Here is a 23,578-nt window from a genome sequence, read left to right as displayed (position 1 = left end):
TTACTATTACACTTATTGTGTTATTTGGATTACATGTAAAGTATTGAAATACTTATTTTTTTCCTTTCTAAATTTTTGAAATAAAACATAATCATCTTTAGAATATTTACCTATTTAGTAAGTTAATAGAGTATTAGCACCGAATCCTCCTATGACAATACGTACTCTGATTTGTTATCTAAAACTTGGTAATTAGACATACTTTTTTATATTCCTCATCCTTTCAAGTTAAAAGCTATATATTTATTTGGTATAAATGATAAATAATTCCTTCAATTGTATAATGATATTGGAATTATTTTATAATATTGATTAAGCAGCATTGTAAAATTTAAATGTTTTGTGTATGTATTAAGAACATTGGTACAATAGTTGAGAAATTGTGCTTAGTTATTACTGTGGTGTTTCCAGTACAGATTAACTGAATAGTTTAGAGCTTGAAAAGACTCTTATGCAATGCATTTGCTTAAACTAGTTCTAGTGTCTATTGCTTTCATTCTTTACTGTATGGTTAATACTGCAAAATCCCTGGGTCATAAATTATGTTCAATTCCTCACTTTTTAAAAGAAAAAAAAAGTTATTATATAATATATTCTGATCGTAGTTTCGCCTTTTACAACTTCTCTAAGATGTTCCTGACCACTTAAACCCACACACTCAAACACTTCCTTTCTGTCTCTCATAAGTAAGCAGTTAACAATATAAGAAAACAACAATATAAACATAATAAGAAACACAGGAACAGATAAAAACAAACCAATACTAATAGAAACCTCAAAGAAATACATTAAAGAAACACAGCTATCACAGAAACATTTTTATTTACACAGAAATTTCATAAAAACACAAAATTATAGGTTATAACATATAGACAAATAACATGTAAGGTTAAAATAATTCAAACAAGGCATTATGAGATAAACAAACCTCCAAAAATACATTGATCATTTATGTTTGCTATTTACTTCTAGGCATGGGGCCTGCCATTAAGTATGGTTGGTAAAACTAGCTAGACAGCATTGGAGAAAACTCACTTTCCCTTGGAAGGGATTAGCAATCAGAGATCATTTCTGCATTAAGTGTGAGGCTTCTGTCCATATCCCCACTCTGAATTGCAAACCCAACTGCCTCAGACCCATGCACAGTACCTTCCAGTACACTGAACACTAGTCAGTAGAGATGAAGGTTCTCAGTTGCCAGGAGCTCAACTTCTCCATGTTCAGTGACATATGTAGGAGTTGTCTTCAGCAATGCAGCAATGCAGCCTTACTGTTCATTTGTGGAGAGCAATGGATAATGCCAGAGACAGCCTGAGTTACCTGAGTTTCTCTTTGGGACACTTTGGTAAGAACTCAATTAGACATAACACATTCCTGGTGCTGAAGGTTTCATTTGGTGGCAAGATGTAGCTAGTTGAGATGTGTCTCCCCCATTATTTGGTGATTGCATTTTGATTCCTGTCACATGTGAATATATTTTATAAAGCAGTTCTATATGAACCCTCAATTCACCCTTGGTTTTAGCTATCTCTTCTCATACTCCCAGCCTTAACCATTCTTTCTTCGTTTTCCATTTAATCCTCCAGGGAGAGTTTCTCCATCTGTCTTTCTATAAATCTGGTATGCATCCAAGCTGATTATGGTGCATAATCTTTCTATATGCTACTGGAATTAGGGCTGAAATATTTTAAATGTGTTTTTTTTTAATATATGTTCTTAACAGAAATTGCTCTATACTCTTCCCTGTTGGGTCTTGGTGTGGATTAGGTATTGAGGTTATTGTGTCCTTGTGAAAAAAAATTACACTTTGTATTTTTTCTTTCTATATTGCAGAATAATTAGAGATATCTGCAATGATATTTATATGAAAGCCCTGTAATAGTGTGTGTTAAATCTAATTCTCTCTAACCTTTGTTGGTTGTGTGATTTAATTAGTGCCTCTATTTGACTTGAGGCACTAATTTAGGTCAAATATAATTACTTATCCAGTTTTGATTTAAATTTAGTAGGCTGTATATTAGTTTATCTGTTTATTTCAGGTTATCTTTTTCTTGGAGCACAGACTTTTAAAATATGTCCTTACAATTCTCTGGGTTTTTTTGTTGTGTGTTTTTCCTCCCATGTTTAATATGTAATTCTATTAATTTGGATATTCTCTCTATATGTTAGTGTTAATTTGGCTAAGTATCAAACTTACCTATTTTCTTTGCATTGTTTTTTTTTCATTCTGTTTTTTTGATGTCATCTGTAAGTTTGATTATTTCTTGCTTCCTACTCCTTTGTGATTTTGTTTTTCTCTTCATTGCATTGCATTAAAGTATGTCATTAAGTTGCTCATATGAGATCTCTCCAGATTTTATATGTAAATAGTTGGTGCTTTGCATTTGATTCTAAATCTGACTTCCTGTGTCTTATCTATTTGGGTAAATAGTATTTTCACTTGATTTCAAATTTTTTAAAAAATGGTTTTAGTTTTTAATTTCCTTCTTAATTTCTATCTTGAATCAATTTTGTGTCAGTAGTGAGTTGCTCACTTTCAACATGTTTTTAAACTGATATTGTTCTTGTTTTCATGTAGTTTTAATCTGTGGTGGTTATGTAGGGTATAGGGTATGATTTAAATTTTTTCCTTACTGTTGAGACTTGTTTATTTTCAAGACTTTGGTCAATTTTGGAAGAAATTCTATGAGCTATTGAAAAGAAAGTATATTCTGAGTTTGGGTTAAATCTTCTCTAAAAGTCTGCTAAGCTTATGTACATGTGAAATCTTTAAGCTACAGCTTTTCTCGGTTTAGTTTTTGGCTGGATAACTTGTAAATTACTGAGAGTGAGGTCCTGAAGCCTCCCACTACCACTGTGTGGAGGTCAATATACTTTTCTATCTGTAATAGTATTTCTTTTATGAAGACAGTTACTTTTGTGCTTGGAATATGAATGCTTAAAACAGCAATAGCTTCTTGGCAGATTTTTGTTTTCAACTTTGATGACTATGTAGTGTTCCCTGTCTCTTCTGATTAGTTCTTAGTCTATTTTGTTGTGTTTTTTTTTTTTTTTTTTTTTTTTTTTTTTGTTTTTTGCCCCTATCTTTGGACTGGGGGAAAGGCATAGGAAGAGATGAGGGAGGAATGCTAGAATTGGGAGGGTTCTAGAGAGGGGGCTACAGATGTGATACAAAATGAATAAATTGCAATTAAAAGAGAAATTAATTAAAAATTATGCTGTGTATTGTCAAATGTATTAATTTTGAAAATTTTAAACTATGTAAAATAGCCAAGTCTTGGTAATCAATCTATGCTCTTTATAAACAAACTGTATGCATTTTTTTAAGAAAATTCATGTTACATTTTTGAGTTCTTTTTAATTTCTTTTCATGTTAATTTGTCCAGCTAGATAAGTGGTCTTATGTAATATTCCTTGTTTAATTTTGTAGAAATCTAGCTAGTCTTCTGAAAGAATATGAAAACATGTTGCAAGAGGAAAAAAGAAAACTCAACATTTTTTAAGTCACAAACCAGAGAAATTCAAGAAACTGTGCTATCTTGATATAAGTTAATTTTAAGACTTTAATCCAAAATTAAGAAAGCAAATAAAATACTTAACAAAATTTCTTGCAGGAGAATGTATGGAGAACAACCAGACACAAACTGAAAATTCTGAATATGACTTAATATTTGTAAGGTCATTTGTGTCAGAAGAACATAGATCTGAAACAATGACTGCAAGTCCACCTATCATAAATCATGCAAGAATCACGCACCCAAATCTTCCAAAAGAAGGAGCACCTATAGAAAGTAAGTCACATCTAAATTTACTGAAAGGAGTGATATGCTTGTCTTCCTTTACAATGTATGTTTTCTTAGCATCCTTTGAAAAATAAATTAGATAATTTATAGAATTCAGCAAAACCAGATTAAAAATATTACTCACCAGTACAAACATTTGAAATTTATTTTTATTTACTTATTATAATTTATTTACTTTTCATCCCACTGCAGCCTCCTCCCATGTCTCCTCCCAATCCTACTTAGCATCTCTCTTCCATGCCTATGCCCTTTACCCAGGTCTCCACCCCTTCTATCTGACCCTAGCTTCTGAGGTCTCATCAGAACTGGCTGCATCATCATTCTCTGTGCCCTGGCAAGGCTGCACCCTCTAGGAGGAAGCCACAGAGTTCATGTACCCCTTTCTGGAGAGCACACAGGCTTTAGCTACCTTCTACAATGAATACCTTTTCAGTAGAATATTTTCTCCAGGAACTGCGATGATTCTGTGAATTAGAACAGTTGAATTTATTTTTATTGTTAATGAGGTGATATCTTAGTATATATTGACAAGTCTTATATGGTGACTTACAATATCCGCCATTTTTTATAACTTACATTGTCATTATTACAAAAATTCAGGAATTCAACATCCTCAGTACCCAAACTCCATGTTGGAAAAGCTCTAATCAAGTGGATCTGAAATGGGGAAGAATATTGTTAGTCATGGTATAATTGTGATTGTGGACAATTCTGTTAAGGAGAGACTTGCTAAAAGTTGCCAAATATCTGACAGTGTTCTCCAGTATAGCAATGTAGACACCTGAGTCAATAATACTGATACTGATTAATCTATCTCTAACTTCACTATTTCTAATTTTCTCCCAGTGTGAAATATACAATGTTATTAGCATACTTAAAACAACTAAAGAGATTGTAGTATTACCAATTCAAAAATCATAGCAAGAGAAATTGTCTATCATATCAAATTAACCATGTAGAAATTATTTACGCTTAAGGCTGTGCAGAGAAACTAAACTCTCATAGTAAATTCAAAAACTAATCTATATAGAAGTTTCTTCAATTAAAAAAAAGCTTCTTCCTGGAAATATTGTATAAAAAACAACTAATATTACAACAGTTTGGACTTGTTATTTATTAATTTTTTGGCAATTATTCAGTCTACTACTCTTTCATACTTTCTGTTAGGTACTGGTATTCATTATGTTTTAAATATATTTGTTTAAATTTTTTATGCCTTCTTTTTGAGAACAGATACATTCAAAAGTTTCAATATCCCAAAGTAATAACATTCTATAATCAAGTTGATCTGAACTGAAAGCCACCTTACCTGTTCCTGGGGAACAGTTCTTAAAGTTTTTGATACAATTGCTAATAATCACTCCAAGGAAAGGGGATGTGATGTTTCTTATGTCTAGTGTGTTTTAGTGTGATGATAACAAGAATATTACCAAACTTCCTACAGTTAGGAGGATTTTTTTTCTAAATATAGTTCTCTGTTCTATATGTCAATAGTGTCTGCTTTGAAAAATAAACTGCTCTAGCCACAGATAGTACTACGTTTTTCTTTCACTGAATATGGGGAATGTTACTAACCAAAGTCATAAAACATTGTTTTTGAAAACTGCCTTAAATATATCTAAAGAATAGTCTACTGTAATAGTTTCGTTCTTCTGTGAGTCCTTACATGCAGGTATATGTTATGTTTATTCTAATAATATGGACTAATAAGCAATTCTTCTAAACTTAAAATCACCGTAGCACTAAGAATTCCTCAAATTATTTAAAGCATTTAAACTTTGCTTCATTTTGCTACTGTCTACAATAGTCATCACTTAAAACAAGGATGTGTATTATAAAGACCACTACATGCATGAACATAAAGGGTAATGTTTTTAGAGTAATGAAAAATTTACAATAATGCATTTTTTAGCTAACCACCAGAATTGAATATTAACTGCAATATGCTTGTTTGGTTGTATTAGCATATACTGTTAAGACTTCTCTTCTGGCATATCTTCCCAATGGTGTATAGTTTTATATAAATTGCTATAGATTTTTCTATAAATTTATTTAGACCTTTAAAATGAATTTAAACTGCTCCTTTCTTACAAATTTAGACTGTAGAGTTTGAGAAATAATATATAAACATTAAATCTATATAAAATCTTAAGAAATGTTACATTTTTTCTGAGAGTTTCATCTGAAGTGAATCTTCAAAACACTACATTTAACTAAATCTGGTTATTTAGATACTTTCTTACTTCCTTTGGTTTTTTGGTGTCACATGGAGAAGACTATTTTTCTTTTGTTCCAACTATTAATTCTACTATAGAACAACTATTTGATTTCAAACAATCTGAATGCATGACAACGAAAAAAAAGTAGAGATAACAAATTTTGTACATGACCATAGTGATCAAGGCAATTTAAACAATTGAGATGTCAACATGAGTAAAAAGTGTTATCTTTACTAAAGAAAATCAATGATCACAGAATGATCATTTGTCATTTGTATGGAAATTTACATGAAATAATTTGGAATCCAAAGAGAGGCAAGTCAAAAACCCACAGTTTGAGTCTAAATTTTCCAAGACAAAAGTAGTACAAGGATACATAACCAAAGCAATGATTTCAGTTTCAGCTACTAGAAGACAGATGATAGGAAGAAACGAGACCCCAAAACTTTTGATTATTAAGTATAAACTGAAAATAAGGGACCTCAATTTTCACTGATTGTAATATTCTAGAAACTTTGGCTATGCATGACATGAAGCTTCTGAATGTTATCATAAACATGAATTAAATATAGTTAGAGCTAAACAATGAGATGCTAATAATCCAATACATTGTATATCAGTAAACTTTTTTTAAATTTTCTACAAGAAGGAATATTGTTTCAGTAGAATATTTTCCAGGTACTTCTACCCAATGTGAGTGTGGGAAATAGCATATTTCTGTGGTGGCCAGTATAAACAGCTTGAGATAGCATTTTGGTCCACTTTCTGTGTGCATTCCCACAATGTTTAAAAATACTTATTATCTTAATATGCGGTTTGCTATATATTATCATTTTTTTTTTCTTCTGAGAGGTCATAAATACAACATCATCCAAAGAAAATTCATATATTGTATTCCATTAATAAGTCTCAGTTGAGATCCTCATGTTCCTTCCTAGTGGACATAGTCTAACATTTTAAAAATGATTTTGCTGATACAATTCAAGACGTAAGTACAGATATTACTTTATTCCAGTGGGGAGACTCTAGGAATGTTTCTGTCAGCCAGGTAGGTCCAATTATTCCGTTGGCATATACATGTCACTACATAACAAAACCCCAACCAACCTCCAGGCCCCTCTGGTAACTAGTAACATTTACCCATTATGATTATCTAAGGCTCCAAATTAGCTTTCTGGCATGTCTCAGATCCTGCACTGTTCTCATGCTATGCTATTTCCTACTCTAACAAACTCTTCTCCTTCTTCAACATTCCCTCTTATAATTGGAAGGACCATCCCATAATTTTTGCTATTTTCTCTGCTTCAGAGAGATTGCCTGGCTGACTGCCAGCTGACACTTTTGAGAAGCCTCTGAATTTTTCTGTTTCATGTCTACATTTTCTCCAACAGTGGGGTGGTCATTTTAAGTGTTACCTCACTGTGCACAAACTTACCCTAGCCTTTCCTACAATTCTTTAACAGGATATTATATGGAGTGTAGTAGATATACATACTCACTTCATCTGATCTAAACTTTCTGGCTAACTCAAATTCCTGGTAAAAGTATGAGTTACAATTTTTGTTTTCATTTGCCTTTGTCTACAATAGACTTGTAGTTAAAACAATTCCATGCATTACCAAAAATACATGTATTATCAAAGATACCCTAGAAATAAAAGGTACAATATGTCATATAAAAGTATAAATAATTAATGAAAAGGAAATAAAATTGAAACTTGAACTAAAACATTAGTATTGAGCCGTAACTGCAATAATTTGTTTGATCATATTAGTATCTCCATCATGGACTAAAACTGATTGATTTTTGATAACTCCTATAAGAGTGTTAGGTTATCTTTATTTCTACCTGTGAAACAAGCTAATTCAATGCAAATTAAAGTATTTACATGCAAGTTTACTGGAGCAACTCTAGGTACATTCACTGGTCCCAATGAATGGAGCCAGGTGAGTCTCCATGCAGAGGCAAAGAGAAAGTGTGTGTGTGCAGAGAAAGTACAGAGGGAAAGCAGAGAGTAGAGAGGAAATGTAGAAAGAGAGAAGGGAAGCAAAATATCTGGATTATATAGTGAAGAGCCTCTGGAGATGAGGAAGCTCCTGTCCCTAGGCTGGACATTTCAGGATAGGGGGTGGGGTATGTCAGCTGTGTCTTGTAATGGTTAGGGACTGAGAGATGCTGGAAGAACCTGGAAGTCAGGTTCACCTGGTTACAAAAGGCACCTCAGCTGCTTATCCTACATCTAAAACCCACCATCCAAGCTTTTTGTTGATCATAAATGAACAAGTGGTAGAGTATTTGTTTATGACTGCTTCGTTCTGACATTGGTCATCATCAATGAGGCAAGGGTTCCAAAAGCTGTAAAGTTGCTCAAGTCCAGGAAGGGCAGGCTGTTTTTCTTGCTCTCTAACATTCGTGGGACCACCTGCAGCTAGGGAAGTGCAGTTGAAGCAGTCTTTGAGTTTAGGCCTGAGCACCTGCTTTCTCTGTGCAGCTCATGAAGAAACTCCTGGACCTAACAGGATGCTCAAAGACATAGATGTTAGGCAATTTAGGGAATGTAGGCATCGAAATTTTGCCTTAGGTGTGCATTTGAAACTTTGATTGTTGGAGAAGGGTAGTCCCAAAACCAGGGAGCGGAAGAAGGATCACACCCCCAGGGAGAAGTAAGTAAGGAGAAACATGTTGTGTATTGACAGTACTTATCTGGAGTTCATTTCACCTTGGAGAGTTGGAACCAGTGTACTTCCAAATATGGGGACAAGTCCACTGTGTGGCAGACATGTCATGTACCTTCCCTACAATCAATGAAAACACTCTCCCCCATAATCTGGGTGTGACTTTATCTGGTCTTGTCCCCTGAAGCTGGTGAAACCAAACCTGCTGTAAAAAATTAAATTATTTTTTAAAACATTTTTCCCTTTAAAAAGAAATATTCCTTTTTTATAAATTATACTTTATTCATTTTTTTATCCCATCTTTAGTCCCCTCACTCATCTCTATCCACCATCCCACCTCCCAACTTCATCTTCCACCATGCCTCTACCCAAGTACACTGATAGGCGAGATCCTCCTCTCCTTCCCTCTGACCTTAGCCTATCAGATCTCATCAGTACTGGCTACAACTGCTCCCCCATCGGGGGAGGAGTAGGTGTCAAAGAGCCAGCCATTGAGTTCATGTCAGAGACAGTTCCTGTTCCTATTTCTAGGGATCACACTTAGACACTAAACTGCCATAGGTTACATCTCTGCAGGGGTTCTAAGTTATCTCTAAGAATGGTCCTTGGAGTATTAGTCTCAGAAAAGACCACTTTGCAGAGATTTTTTGGTTCTTTTGCTCTCGCTGTTGAGCTCCAGCCCCTCCAGGTTTTCCTCACTCTCTCTACATTCATAAGATTCCATGCTTATTATTTTAACATTTTACCTGACTGAAATTGGCTTATTTTGTTGGTGGAGATAACCTTTCAAAATAAAATTTAAAAAAGCAGTTTTTGATTTTGTCTAAGACGTTTCTAAACTTATCCAGGAACAAATTAAGCTTGTTAAAATGAATTTGGACTCTCCTTCTTTTAATTAATATTGTTTATATAAGCAAATGCATTGATTCTGAAAGATTTTAATTCATGAATGATATAATTCATTAGGTTCTTCTTCATGTGGAATTTTTATTAATGAAAATAAATTATTCTCTCATACAGTACTCCCCTATTACATTTTTACCTATTTATATTCCTCTAGCTCCACTCCACATCACCTCTACCCCAAGATATACTCAGCCTCTGTTTTCCTTTAGAAAACAACAGGCCTCCAAAAAACAGCAACCAAACGTGGCAAAACAAGATACAGTAAGACAGTACTAAATCCCTTATATCGAGGACAGACAAAAATAACCCAATAGTAAGAAAAAAAATGGGCAAGAAGTCAGGATCACACCCAGTCTCAATGTTTGTATTCCCTGAAAAACACAAAGGTAACAGCCATAAAATATAGGCAGAGGACCTATGCAGGTTATAAAACAAATTTTTGAGAAGTATTTTATGATGTGTTTGATATTTAGAATCCCTTCTTACTTCTTATTTTGATAACAGGTAAAGAAGGCCCTATACATAATATGCTTAGATATGATACTCCTAATTACCAGCCAAATACCTTTGAACAATATGAAGTCAAACCAGGAAGAGAAAAAAGAATATCTCCATCATGGAAAGGGGGACCACTGAACAATTCACACATTCTTAATTCTGTGAAAGGAAGTGGTGCTAAGAATAATTATGAGAACCCAGCTGCAAAACATGTTACAAGATTTCTTGGAGAAGAAAATATGGAGGACAACCAGAGACAAGTGGAAAATACACCATCCAAGCCTGTGCTTGAAAGGCCAAGTAAATCAAAGAGAAATGCAAGTGATACACTGATGGTGGGTCCATCTACCAGAAGTCAGACTAGGAAAAGATGCAGAAATTCACAAATTTGGAGAGAAAGTTCATGGATGGAAAGTAAGTTATATCAAGTGACAACATGATTGTTCCACCATATGGAAAGGATTTATTGTAGCATGAAAAAGAGAACAGCCAGAGGTATTTGGAAGTATGCACAGCAAAAAGAAAGGAAAGGTAGAATAAACATATCTAGCATTCTGGGCAACACCAGAGTTTTCTGTAAGAGATGGGAGAATAGCAGGAGATGGACAATGAAGAATACCTAGTGAGAATATCTAGATTATAAGTAGGATCAGTAGCTGGGGGAGGCCAGGGTAGCTATGGGTGATTTGAAGGGCATTTTTTGTGTAGGGAATGGGAGAACCTAGTGGCTAGCATGGAACTTGATATGCTCATAGGCATCATAGGAATATGTTAATTGGAGAGCAAGACATTCCTTTTGCTAGAGATAAAGCAAATTGCTCCTTTTGGTAGCCAGGGAACTATCATAACGAGTTCCTGGGTTATGCTGACATTGATCTAACTGCCAGAAATCCATGTATTGTCCATGTTGAGTTCATTTCAGCATGTTTGAACTGCCTTTTGAAGTTTGGCTAATTGACTGTCTTTGGACCTGAACTAGGTCACCACTGAATTCAGTGAACATACTGTTACAGATTATTTTTTTTAATTCTCTTCCAAAGAATGGCTATTCAGTAAAATGGGTTTCAGTAAATTGTCAATTTCTGACATGGAACTTTCATTAATTTTTTGACATCCATTTTCAGGAGGATTGTTAACATAGCCATTTATTTTTATAATACTCTCTAGTATTTAGTGATAGTTATCAATTTTACATATATGTTAGCAATTTATAGTTCTCTTTTATAAAGTAAGATGCAGGAGAAATTCAACAGTGCAAACAATGTTTCATTATGATAACCAACTATCTCTTATCCTTAGCCAATTATGTCTGTCTGTGGAGGCATTTTTAATCTTGAGAAATTATTATGATTGGTTAAAACTAAGTTTAGGCACCATACTGTGACTTACCTACTGTGAAATTACCAAAAATGCTTCTGGTTTCATACAACATAAAGTGCATCTTCCGAGGGGTATCTCCATGCCATAATAGTGACTGTAATAGTAACCTTGAAAAAATAAAAACAAATATGTATCCTAACCAAAGAATTTATATTTTTTTCACAATGTGAAATACGAATTTTTACTCTAGTGCCAAGGATTATTAAAAGTTTTCTACTTGAAAATAGTATTATATTGTTTCCCTAGAGCATACAATATAAATTTAGGTTTTGTAGCATGCTCTTATATATACTATTGTAGACCCAGCATATTGATTATGTATGATAGGTAATTTATTTCAACTCCAAATCAACAAAACATTGAGAATGATATGTAAAATCCTGCCAATATGTATTCTCTGAACATGCCCTCATCCCTGATATTATTTTGCTCAAAAGTTAATGAGATGTATCACTGAAGGTCTGTCTCTTGTCTTTCTTATGCCTTACTTAGTAGTTAAAGAGAAATATTATCTATTATTATATGTCTTAGTTTATTTCTTTAGTGAAACACCATAATCAAAATTAAATTGGGGAGAAAGAGGTTCATGTAATCTTATAATAAAGTATACTTTAATTTACAGTATTATATTGTAAACTATAATCTGCCCTGAAGAGAATTTAGAGGCAGAACTCAAGGAACAAACCTGCAGGCAGGAAATGAAGAAGAGACGTTAGAGAATACTACTTACTGGTTTGCTCTGCTGACATGCTCAGCCTTTGTCTTACACCATACTATCCTTTTCTCCCAGGTGTGGTAGCAACAACAATGAACTAGCTCACTCACATCAATCACTGACCAGGCATTTGCACAGCAAACCTTCCTACAGGCCAATAAAATGGATGCATTTTCACAGCTGTAGTTCATCCACAGATGACTCTAGATTGAGTTAGGTTGACCAAAAACAAATAAATAAATAAATAAATAAATAAATGAATAAATAAATAAATAAGCCAGAAAAATAGAAACAACAACAACATCCAAACCCAATAACCCAACCCAACTAAAATAAAAGAAACAAACAACAAAAAAAACTAAACCTACTAACAACACATTATCTGAGAAAAGAGCCCAACTCGATATTACATATAAGCAACAGCATTTTGCATTGTTTTAAAATACAGTGATTTGTCTAGGATTCTGAGTATTGCATGAATCAAACAAAATTTTACTTTTTCTTTGTGTCTTTAAGGATCAGCACTAATTTGGGATTTTAAAAATCATGCCACATCAAAATAGTTCCATATGTTTACCATTTCCGTTCTGATATGCTTACCAATTATTTTAAACCACCTTCCCTTTCTTTTTTACCTTTCTAACAACACTGAAAAGTAGACTGACTTCTGTAGTACATTATGTAAGTTAATTTTATAGGCTTTAAGTTATTTCATTATGACAGAAAGTCTGTTTAAAACACATCATCCAAAAGACATAGGTAAATGATTTAAATCTAAATGGAACTTACTTCATTTTTTGCCTCTATATTAGTCATATATTTTGGAGAACACACGTATTATCAAAATCATGTTAGACAAGCCTAGAAATAATTCCACGGAAAATGAATATTATATAATAATTTAACTTGAAATACAAAACTAATATACACTATCATATCTGGAGTATTCATTAAATGTCCATTTGAGTACCTTGGTCATGAGATTTAAGAATGTGGCCGTTGACCTATCTTGCAGAGTAAAATATCACAAAGATTCCCCTCATGTTCCCCTTTCTGCTATTTCTCTTGCAAATAGATGATGTGATCAATCAGTTAGGAAGAGGTTTTATAACTAAAGGTGTCTTTAGGTCTCTAGGTAGGAGAAAAGACAATCAATAAAGCTTTCCTTGGCTGGAGTTTGGCTATATAGAATCTTTGTACAGTTGCTTCTGCTCATCCCTCTGCTGAGGTGTTAGTGAGTCTCACTCTAGCCTAGGGCAGACTAGATTTCCTCTGAATGGAACACTGTGCTGCTGCTTTTAAGCATTTTTTCTCTCAGTAAAATTATTCTGCATGCCAGGATTCAAAGAATACTTGCAGGACACTTGCTTTGGGTTTCCACAGTGGACTGTTAAGGAAGAAATCTTCCTTTCTCTCTGATTCACCTTGTTACTGCATCAGCAGGAGTCTTGTCAATTTTGCTTAAACGTTTTGTAGACTTCTTTATTTTGTTTAAATTCATTTATTTTTTATAAAGTACAGCTTATTCACTTTGTAGCCAATATTAGCATATTCCCTCATCCCCTCCCTAACCCATATACTTCCAAGCCACTCCCAAATCAACTGATAATGGTGGAAATTTCTTTTGTCTCTGAATCATCTTGTTACTACATCAGCAGTAGTCTGGTCCTTGTTTAAAAACTGTTTGTAGGCATATTATGTTTTCTTTTTAGAATTTTATACATGAGTACACTATATTTACATCATTTCTTTTTATATATCATTATAGTTCTTTATTAGGAAGTTATATCTTTCTAAATTATTTTTATTTTTATTAATTACAGTTTATTCACATTGTATCACCTCTGTACCCCCCTCCCTGCGTCCCTCCCAATCCCACTGTCCCTCCCTCTTCCCACATGTACCCCTCCCGCAGTCCACTGATAAGGGAGGTCTTCCTCCCATTTCCTCTGATCCTAGTCTATCCTAGTCTATCTGGTCTCATCAGGAGTGGCTGCATTGATCATTTCAATCTCTCTCTCTCACCTGAAAGTCCTCCCATCTATCTCTAACTTCTCAAACCATGGTCCCTCCTTTCAATAATGTAATATACAAATGTAATGACTACTGAGTAAATTTACTGTAGCTCAGGTTTATATGTGTCTAAGGCTGGCTACTTTGTGGAATGGATAACCTGTCTGTTCTTTGGAGGAAACTCCCTATTTATACACTCTTACCATCCACTGCCTATAACTCTTCATCTAGGAGTGGGGAATCTTATGAGTTACTGTAACCTATTTGTATGTGTACTGGTGAGGTCTTTATGCAGTTTTGTTGTAGCAACCATGCTGGATATATATTCTTGCAACTCTTCCAATAAAATACTGAAAACAAAGATTCTCTGGGGTTTTTCTAAGGTATGTAAACCCTGAAATTTCTGTTTTGTTGCATTTTAAATCTGTGTTGTGATATGTGAAGGGTTCTGTGGGTTTTTACCTGTGTTTTGTCTCTTGCTACTCTTTCCTTTAGCCTTTATCCTTCCCTTTGTTAATACAGCTATCATAGGGGTTCTTCTCTCTTCTATACATCTACCCTGAAATTTTTCTGCTATTGTGTATGCTGTGTAAATTTTCTGAAACACTTCATCTTGAGCTCCATTTCCAAACATCTCAGTTGTAGTCACTTCACACTAGAATTAAACCCAATTAACAATGAGCCTTTCAAAATGAACTTGTTACTTTTCTTGCTGCTGACCACCATGTTTTCCTGTCACCACTCACTGTACTGGAGAACTGATTTCCTTCTATACCTGTTAGACCTTGGGAACAATACCAAACCTTGACATGGCATGATCTGCTATCCTCTTGGCCCCTTGTTATTACTGTTTTTGAAGCAAAATTTCAAAGCACTGTTACATAATGGCTCTCTATTTTGGAGTTCCTTTATGAGATTTTTCCACTTGATGATAATAGGTGTAGACAATCACTTGTAGGATGTGCCTATTGGAATTTTTTTAAGATTCAGGCTAACATCTTTCTTTTATTACTAAAATTTGGCAGAGAGTGAACCACTGTCTTACATTACATCACAGTAATTTAAACTGATCCAATATCAGTGGAGTGGTGCATCATAAAATATTAAATGCATGGAGCACTAATATTTGGCAAAGTTCTTGCTGGAGAATATATGGCAAATAATAAAAAAGCAAATGAGATATCTACAATCTGAGTCAATATTTAAAAAAAAAAACACATGAGTATCAAACAGGTGAACCTGAAATACTCAAGTTTTGTAATATGTCTCAGTAAAGAAAAGGAAGGAGGAGCCAAGGGCTTCCAAGATTTAATGATTCAACTAGATGTCAGTGAACTCTGAATACTCCAAATTCAACATTTTTAAAATTTCTTTATATTTGAGTTTTTTGAGCATCTTACATTAAATAAAACTAATTTTTTCTATAATTTAGCAGAACAAACATTTAGTTGGGATTGAAGTTTTACGTTGCAAACTAAAAGTCTTTTTTTAAGGTTTTTACAAGGAATATTCTCAAAACACTATTTTTTTTCTTGGTTGTAAATTGTAAACTGTGTGCTATAATAAGAACAATTATGGTAGTAAAAGACTGTCAGTCATTGAGAGAGCACTGCAATGGAATCTTGATATGCACTCACTTACATCTAAGGTGGCAAATGATATTTACCATTTTTCCATGTATTTGTTTGTCACTTCTATTTCTTCTTTACAGAAGTCATACAAAGACACTGTATATCAACAAATGAAATTTGGCATAATTCTAATCTCCTCCCCAAAGGACATCTGTTAATATCCTCAGAAAAATTTTGGTAGTGATAATGGGTAGTTATCTGTGTGTGTGTTTGTGTGTGTGTGTGTGTGTTTGTGTATGTTTAATTCTATACAGTTTTACAAGGTTAAGTGTGCTTTCAATGATTTTACCACACAGATTCCCACCTAATACAAACAGGTGTGTGTTCTTCACTGAAAAAACCTACCAAAATTGGTCTATCAAGAATTAGTCTTTCTTTCTCAGGGTTGAATAACAAATATTACTGTATAATAAATGTCCACTATCATGTTTTATTTTTTGCAATTCATGAGATTAAAAATAAAGTTATAGAGTAAAAGTATTTTTAAAACATACAATTTGAATTTTGAGACTCATATTGCACCCTGTGTAGAATTTGTTTCAAGTTATAAGTTACTTTTTAAGTTATAAGTAATTTTTAAAATATAAGTGAAGATCACCTTGTGTTCTTGGACAGGAACTATGTCTAATTTCTATTCCCCTTTTCAGTTATGTGTCTAGGATTGGAGATCTCGGGAATCTGATTCCTTAGTGCTTTATCAATATTTGCACACATTGGATATATGCTCACACAGATACATATATGTGTCCTTAATATGAGTGAAAGATAAAAAAATCTTTTTAAAGTTTTAAGTATCATGTTGCTGGTTATATTAATATAATAGAATAGATTACTCTAGAAGGTGATATAGGAGATTCTGAAACTGAGTGGAAATGTCTTCTGATTCACTTTAAATTTTCATAAATATATCTAGAACAAGATAGGTTATTTCAAAGGCAAATTTGAACTCTGTGTAAATTTTGATTTTTATGTTTTTCATTTTTGACTTTTATTGATTCTATGTGAAATATGACACAAATTCAGATTAAAATATCTGCATCTTTGGGGTTATTTTATTTATTTTTGAAGCAGTGTGAAAGTAGTATGCACTCTAATTTTGAGAGTTGATTTTGATTAACTTCTGTTTTATGTGTACAGGTGAAGCCAGCACTTCAGATGTTGTGCCTAGTGATGATTCTGACAGAGTCCAGATTACCTCTTTTCAACAATCTGAAAGTATAACACAAAGAAAAATACTGGAGTGGGGGCTTGGGGCAAGAAAAAGTCAGTGCAAACCAAAGAATAATGACATCACTGGAGAGATGAGATTTACCTTTAATGATGGGAATACAAGTCCTCAAATTGACCATGAACTACCTTCAGAACATACCTACCATGACTGTAGTAGGAAAAGCCAGAATGAAGTGGAACATCAACGACCTGAGTCAACCTGTGTAATTCCTTTCTCACCAGAGGAAGATATAACTGATGTTTTAATCGAAGGGCCATGTATTAAAGATAGAATCACCAGAAGGGAGAGTCCAGAAGTTCTGATAGTTGGAGAAACAACAGGAAGTAGGCCACTTCCACATACTCAGGATGTGAGAGCTGGTCATCATGTATTGTCTGAAACACAGTCACATCATAGGATGGATGAGTCTTCCCTTGGTTCTAATGGTCACACAGGTTTGCAATTGGGAGATGATTTGTCTATATCTGATTTGCAAAGAACATCTTCTCCAATGACAGAACACATATCGACAGAGAACACTGATCATAACAGTCAGTCTACAGCTGTAAAGCCAATTCAATTTGTCCCTGTGGAAACTGATCAAGAAGAAAATACAAACACATCCTCCTGTCCTAATCAGACAGGTATAGAGGATTCTGAAATAATTTCTGTTGATCAAACCTCAAATACTAGTTTAGATTTTACAGTGGCTGCATCTCCTTTTGGACCATCAGGGTACATCAAGAGAGGAGTTTTTGAGATACTCGATGACAATTGCATTGCGATTCAGTTAGAGGATTTTGACTCACCATCAAGTGAAAATAATAGAAGAGTTCATTCTGGTGAGAGCGATATTTCCAGTTCTACCCGTAATTCTATCACAAATTCCTTACCATTTTCCAATTTAAGATTCAATCGGCATACTTTACCTACTCCTGTGGCTCGTGACAATACTGTAGTCAATAATATAAATTCATCAGCTAGCTCACAAAGTGAAGACACTAACGACTTACTTATACTACCTCACCCACCCTCTGAAGCCAGACAGGGAAGGCATGTTACCGATCCAGAAGTTTCTGATGACAGTGATTCTTTGCCATCTTTGCCTCATTTTACCATCTTCAATCATGTTCATAATAACCACCATAATGGACTTACCAAACAACAGATTAACGCTTTAAAACTAAGAGATTTTTGTAAACATGATAAATTAAACCAGTGCAGTATTTGTATTACAAGGTATAAACAAGGCAGTAAGATTCGTATACTACCTTGCCTTCATGAATATCATCATAAATGCATTGATCGTTGGCTATCTGACAACTCAACTTGTCCCATTTGTCGCCTACATATAATAAGTCCTGCTGACACAGAAATTCGAATTTGAGTTCTGGACCTCAGAAAAATAAATTCTTTAAATATTGAATGAATAAATGTCATTTGCTGTCTTCATTTGGGGTCCATTTCCTTGAAACAGTCACGACCAAAACAACATTGGGCTGAAAGAATTGAATATATATATATATATATATATATATATATATATATATATACTCGGTAAAAATCAGGAACCTGCAAGCAGGTGATGATGCAGACAGGACAGAAGAATGATGCTTATTTGCTTGTTCCTTTTTTTTTCCAGTTGCAAAATTTTCATCCAGACACCCATTACCCAGATTTCATTGTTAGATGTTTTACTTCTGATATACATTTTCAGTTGCTTTTCTATCTGTACAAACTGTTGGATGAAACCCATAATTTGATATAGAGTCACATTCAAAGATTGTACTCTTCTATGGAGAAGAGTCTATGGTGAAGTATCTTTTCTCACATTTCCCTGTTATGGTCAGTCATTAAATGGCCGTCAACATGTGTTAAAAAAGATGCTCATGGTGTAATACGGAAAGGCTTGCACTGAAGATGACCTCTAGAGTTTATTACATATTCTGGGTATTAGTCCTTTTCTAATTAAATTTTTATTAACTACAATTTATTTATTTTTTTGGAAGGTCTATTTTAATTTTTTATTAATTACACTTTATTCACTTTGTATCCTTCCTGTGGTTTCCTCCCTCCTCCTGTCCCAGTCCCCACTTCTTCCACCCTCTGCATGCATGCCACACCACAAGTCCACTGATAGGGGAGGTCTGCTTTTTTTTTTTTTTTTTTTTTTTTTTTTTTTTTTTTTTTTACTATTTCTCAATTGAATACAACTAAGAACTCCAGTGATACATCTCAGCTTCTTGCATAATTGGAATGGTGGAAGTTTGTTGAGGAGGGAGAAACCTTTTAATATTAATATTATACAGAGACACAGTTAAGCTGGAACTGACAAATATCCTTTAATAGAGTAGATTATTCACAGACACAACAGCCAAGTGCATTGGAAGACTGAAAAGCTCTGAGACAAAATAAGCATAATAAATGCCAAACATGACACAGGAAAACAGGCCCAGAGTACCAATCTCAAGGCAACACCCTATGGTTTCAACATGTATGAAAACCTTCACATGCTAGCCTGGAAACAATGGATAGGTTCTGTATTCACACATGTCTTAGGTAAATTTCAGATTCACCCAAAATGGACTTCTTCCAACATGATCATGTTCCCACTTGAAGATTTTAACTTCAAACTGGTAAAAGTAGATTCATGATTCTTTCTGAAACATCATGATGCATAATGTCTGTAAAGTTTAGTGAATATTCCATCCTTTGAAGGGAAATTTCCAGAAATACAGTAATAACAAAATACAATTTCTAACTCAAGAAAATATAGTAACATTCAAAAAGAGAAATTTGATTTTGAAAGTCCCATGAGTGAATAATACTTTATTTTTTTTTTTGAGTTTTGGCATTCATTAACTGGCTCTTTGTTTGTAAAGATTTAATTTTATTATTATTTTTATTATTATTAGTTATGTTTTATTAACACTATCCCAGCTACATACCATTCCCTTATTCCCTAGTAATCCCACCCTCCCTCCCATAGCTTCTCCCTGATCCTTTCCAAGTCCAAGGATTGGGGAGGACCTACTCCCATTTCATCTGGCCCTGTTTTATCAGGTATCTTCAGGACTGGCTGCAAAGTCCTCCTCTGTGGCCTTGCAGGACTGTTCCTCCCTTGGGGAGTTGGGAGGTCAAAGAGCCTACCATTGATTTCCTGTCAGAGATGGTCCCTGTTTCCCTTACTATGGGAAACCAATTGGTTATTGAGCTACCATGAGCTTCCTCTGAGCAAAGGTTCTAAGTTATATCCATACATGGTCCTTGGTTGGAGAAACAGTTTCAGAAAACAACACTATGCCCAGATATATTTGCGACATCGAGGTCCCTGCACTGCTAGTCCAGACCTGTGGCACCATCATCCCAGAGTCCTGGATCTGTTAGCCAACATACTGGCCCCATAAGGTCACTCAGACCCTGACAGCACGGCCTGTCCAATCCCTCAGTGACAGATATTATGCTAGATACCCACCAAAACCAAGCAGACCCGCCATAAAATCTCAGCACACCAGTGCTGGGCATCCCAAGTTTGGAGAGTACAGTGGAGGGCCCCCCAGGCCTTAGCAGAAAACATCTGGCCTGGCATCTTGGTCTCCAGCTGCAGCAGAATTTCCTAACCTGGCAGTGGCAGCAGCACTGAGCTGGCAGAGCACATCAAACAAACAGGGCCAAACCAGAGGGCAGAGAGCCCAGATAGCCCTTTCCCTGACCAGTGATCTGCCTGATAGAGATTTTACCCTTGAGAATCTGCAGAGCCCCAGATCCAGGGTCTTTCTAAAACAGAAGCCAGACCTCAAACACCTCCCACCCACATACCCACTTTGGGAAACACAGGGTCACTTGGGACAAAGAAGAGCCTGCTCTGTGTGTCCAATTGAGGAGTTAAGGCAGTTAATGCCTGAAATTGCGCTGGGACCATAAGTAGTGCCTGCTACATATACAGTGCAGAGCCCCTCCCACATACTTAAAGGTTCAATATTATCTATCACTCTGTCCCTCGAGACATACTTCCATGCACACTTACACACACACACACACAAACACACACACACACACACACACACACACACACACACACACATATACACATAAGGCCTGCCTGGATTTGCCCCGTTTGTGTCTGCTTACTTTTCTCTCACAGGTAGAGCTAGTCCTCAGCACATGCTGAGGACATGGGACTGCTCTCAGCTTTCTGAAGAACTCTCCAGACACTAGAGAGAGACAGTACCAGTCTGAACTGGAGAACCCAAAAAATAAACAGGAAAGGTTTCAGATAAGCCAATAGATAGTGGTCAGCGAAAGAACACTTCCAACTTAAATCAGGACATCATGACTTCAACAGCAACCCCCAAAATTGATGGATACTCCAATTCATCAGAAACACAGGAAAATGAATTTAAAGCTATGTGTACCCTATTATTTGAGGCCCATGAAGAGGAAACAAACAACTGTCTTAGAACAATAACCATGCAAATGCAGTCAGTTAAAGAGGAAATGAACAAATCTTTCATAGACTTGGCCAGTCAATTGGAGGTAAAGAAAGAAGAAATAGACAAATTTCTTAAAGAAACACTGGCAAACATAGCCAAAAAAAATAGAGACACAAGTAGAGATAAAATTAGTGGCATATAGAAAGGAAATTAACAAAATAATAGAGACCATCATAGAGAGTCAGGAAACAACATTCAAACAGATGAAAGAAATGGTGCAAGGCATGGAAACAGAATTAGAATCAATAAAGAAAACACAAACTGAGAAAACCATGGAGCTGGAGGAGAACTTGGAGAAAAGTTCAGGAACCACAGGGGTAAGCATAACCAACAGAATACAAGAGACGGAAGGGAGAATCTATGGAGCTAAAGATACACTCGTAGAAATTGATACTTCTCTCAAAGAAAAAGTAAAATCAGAAAAGTTCAAAACACAAAATATCCAAGAAATCAAGGACACCATGAAAAGATGAATTCTAGCAATAAGAGGAATTTATTGAAAAGAAGACTCCAGGCTCCAAGATCCAGAAAATATTTTCAAGAAAATCATAGAAGAAAAATTTTCAACTTAAAGAAAGAGATGTCCATAAATATACAGGAGGCCTACAGATCACCAAACAGACTAGACCAGAAAAGCAGAGGTCTTTTTTTTCTTCCCTCTGATCCTAGTCAATTAGGTGTCATCAGGAATGGCTTGTTCTTTATAGAGTAACTTTTATATTTGTGTGCTTTTGGTTTGGGGGCTTTCAAGACATGATTATGCTTAATAGCCTTGAGTGCCCTGGACTTACTGTGTAGACTAGGCTGGCCTCAAATTCACAGAGATCAGCCGGTTTCTGAAATCTCAGGTGCTGGAGTCACAAGGGTCCACACCATTCATGGCTGAACAATGTTCCTTATGCAACACTTATGGGCCCTCTTCCATTAACCAATGATTGACAAAATTCCCTGTAGGAATGCCTGCATACAAACCAATTTTTTGAATTATTCATTATCATTTTATTTTAAATGTTTTATTCATCATCTTTAATGGTAGAGATTTGTTTTGCTACAATGACTGCTTCATTTAGATATTGGATTTTTATCTGTTCAGACTCTGCTTTTTCCATTTCAATTAATTATACTTTATTCATTTTGTAACAACCCTTGGCCTCCTCCCTCCTTCCCTTCCAATCCCACCGTCCCTCCCCCTTCTCCACACATGCCCCTCTCCAAGTCCACTGATAAGGGAGGTCTTCCTCTTCTTCCTTCTGATCCTAGTCTATCAGGTCTCATCAGGAGTAGTTGCAATGTCTTCTGCTGTGGCCTGGTGAGGTAGCTCCCCACTCAGAGGCAGGTGATCAAAGAACAGGCCAATCTGTTCATGTCAGAGACAGTCCCTGTTGCCATTACTATGGGACCCACGTGGAAACTGAACTGCCATTTGCAACATCTGTGCAGGGATTCTAGTTTATCTCCATCAATGGTTTTGGTCTGAAAAAAGACCACTGTGCCCAGATTTTTTGGTTCTGTTGTTCTACTTGTGGAGCTCCTTTCTCCTCCAGGACTTATTATTTCCTACTCCTTTCATGAATTTCCCTGCACTCTGCCCAAAAGTTGGCCATAAAACTAAGAGTCTGCTTTGATATCTGGCATGATAGAGCATGTCACAAGTCCTCTGTAGCAGGCTCCAATACACTTCCCTCTTTTCTCCTTCTTCTGATGTTCATCCTCTTTGCCTTGCTGTATGGGGTTTGAGCATTTACCCAGAGACCTCCTTCTTGATTAGTTTCTTTAGGTGTACAGATTTTAGTAGGTGTGATCTATATTTTATGTCTAATATCCAATTATGTGTCAGTATATACCCTGTGTGTCTTTTTGCTTCTGGGATACCTCACTCAGGATGATCTTTTCCAGATCTCACAGTTTATTACAAATTTTATGATTTCATTGTTTTGTAATGTTAAGTAATATTCCATTCTGTAGATGAACCACAATTTCTCTATCCATTCCTCCGCGGAGTGGCACCTGGGCTGTTTCCAGCTTCTGGGTATTA

Source organism: Meriones unguiculatus, assembly GCF_030254825.1.
Source record: "Meriones unguiculatus strain TT.TT164.6M chromosome X unlocalized genomic scaffold, Bangor_MerUng_6.1 ChrX_unordered_Scaffold_31, whole genome shotgun sequence".
NCBI lineage: Eukaryota > Metazoa > Chordata > Mammalia > Rodentia > Muridae > Meriones > Meriones unguiculatus.
Note: the sequence above shows the minus strand (reverse complement) of the source record.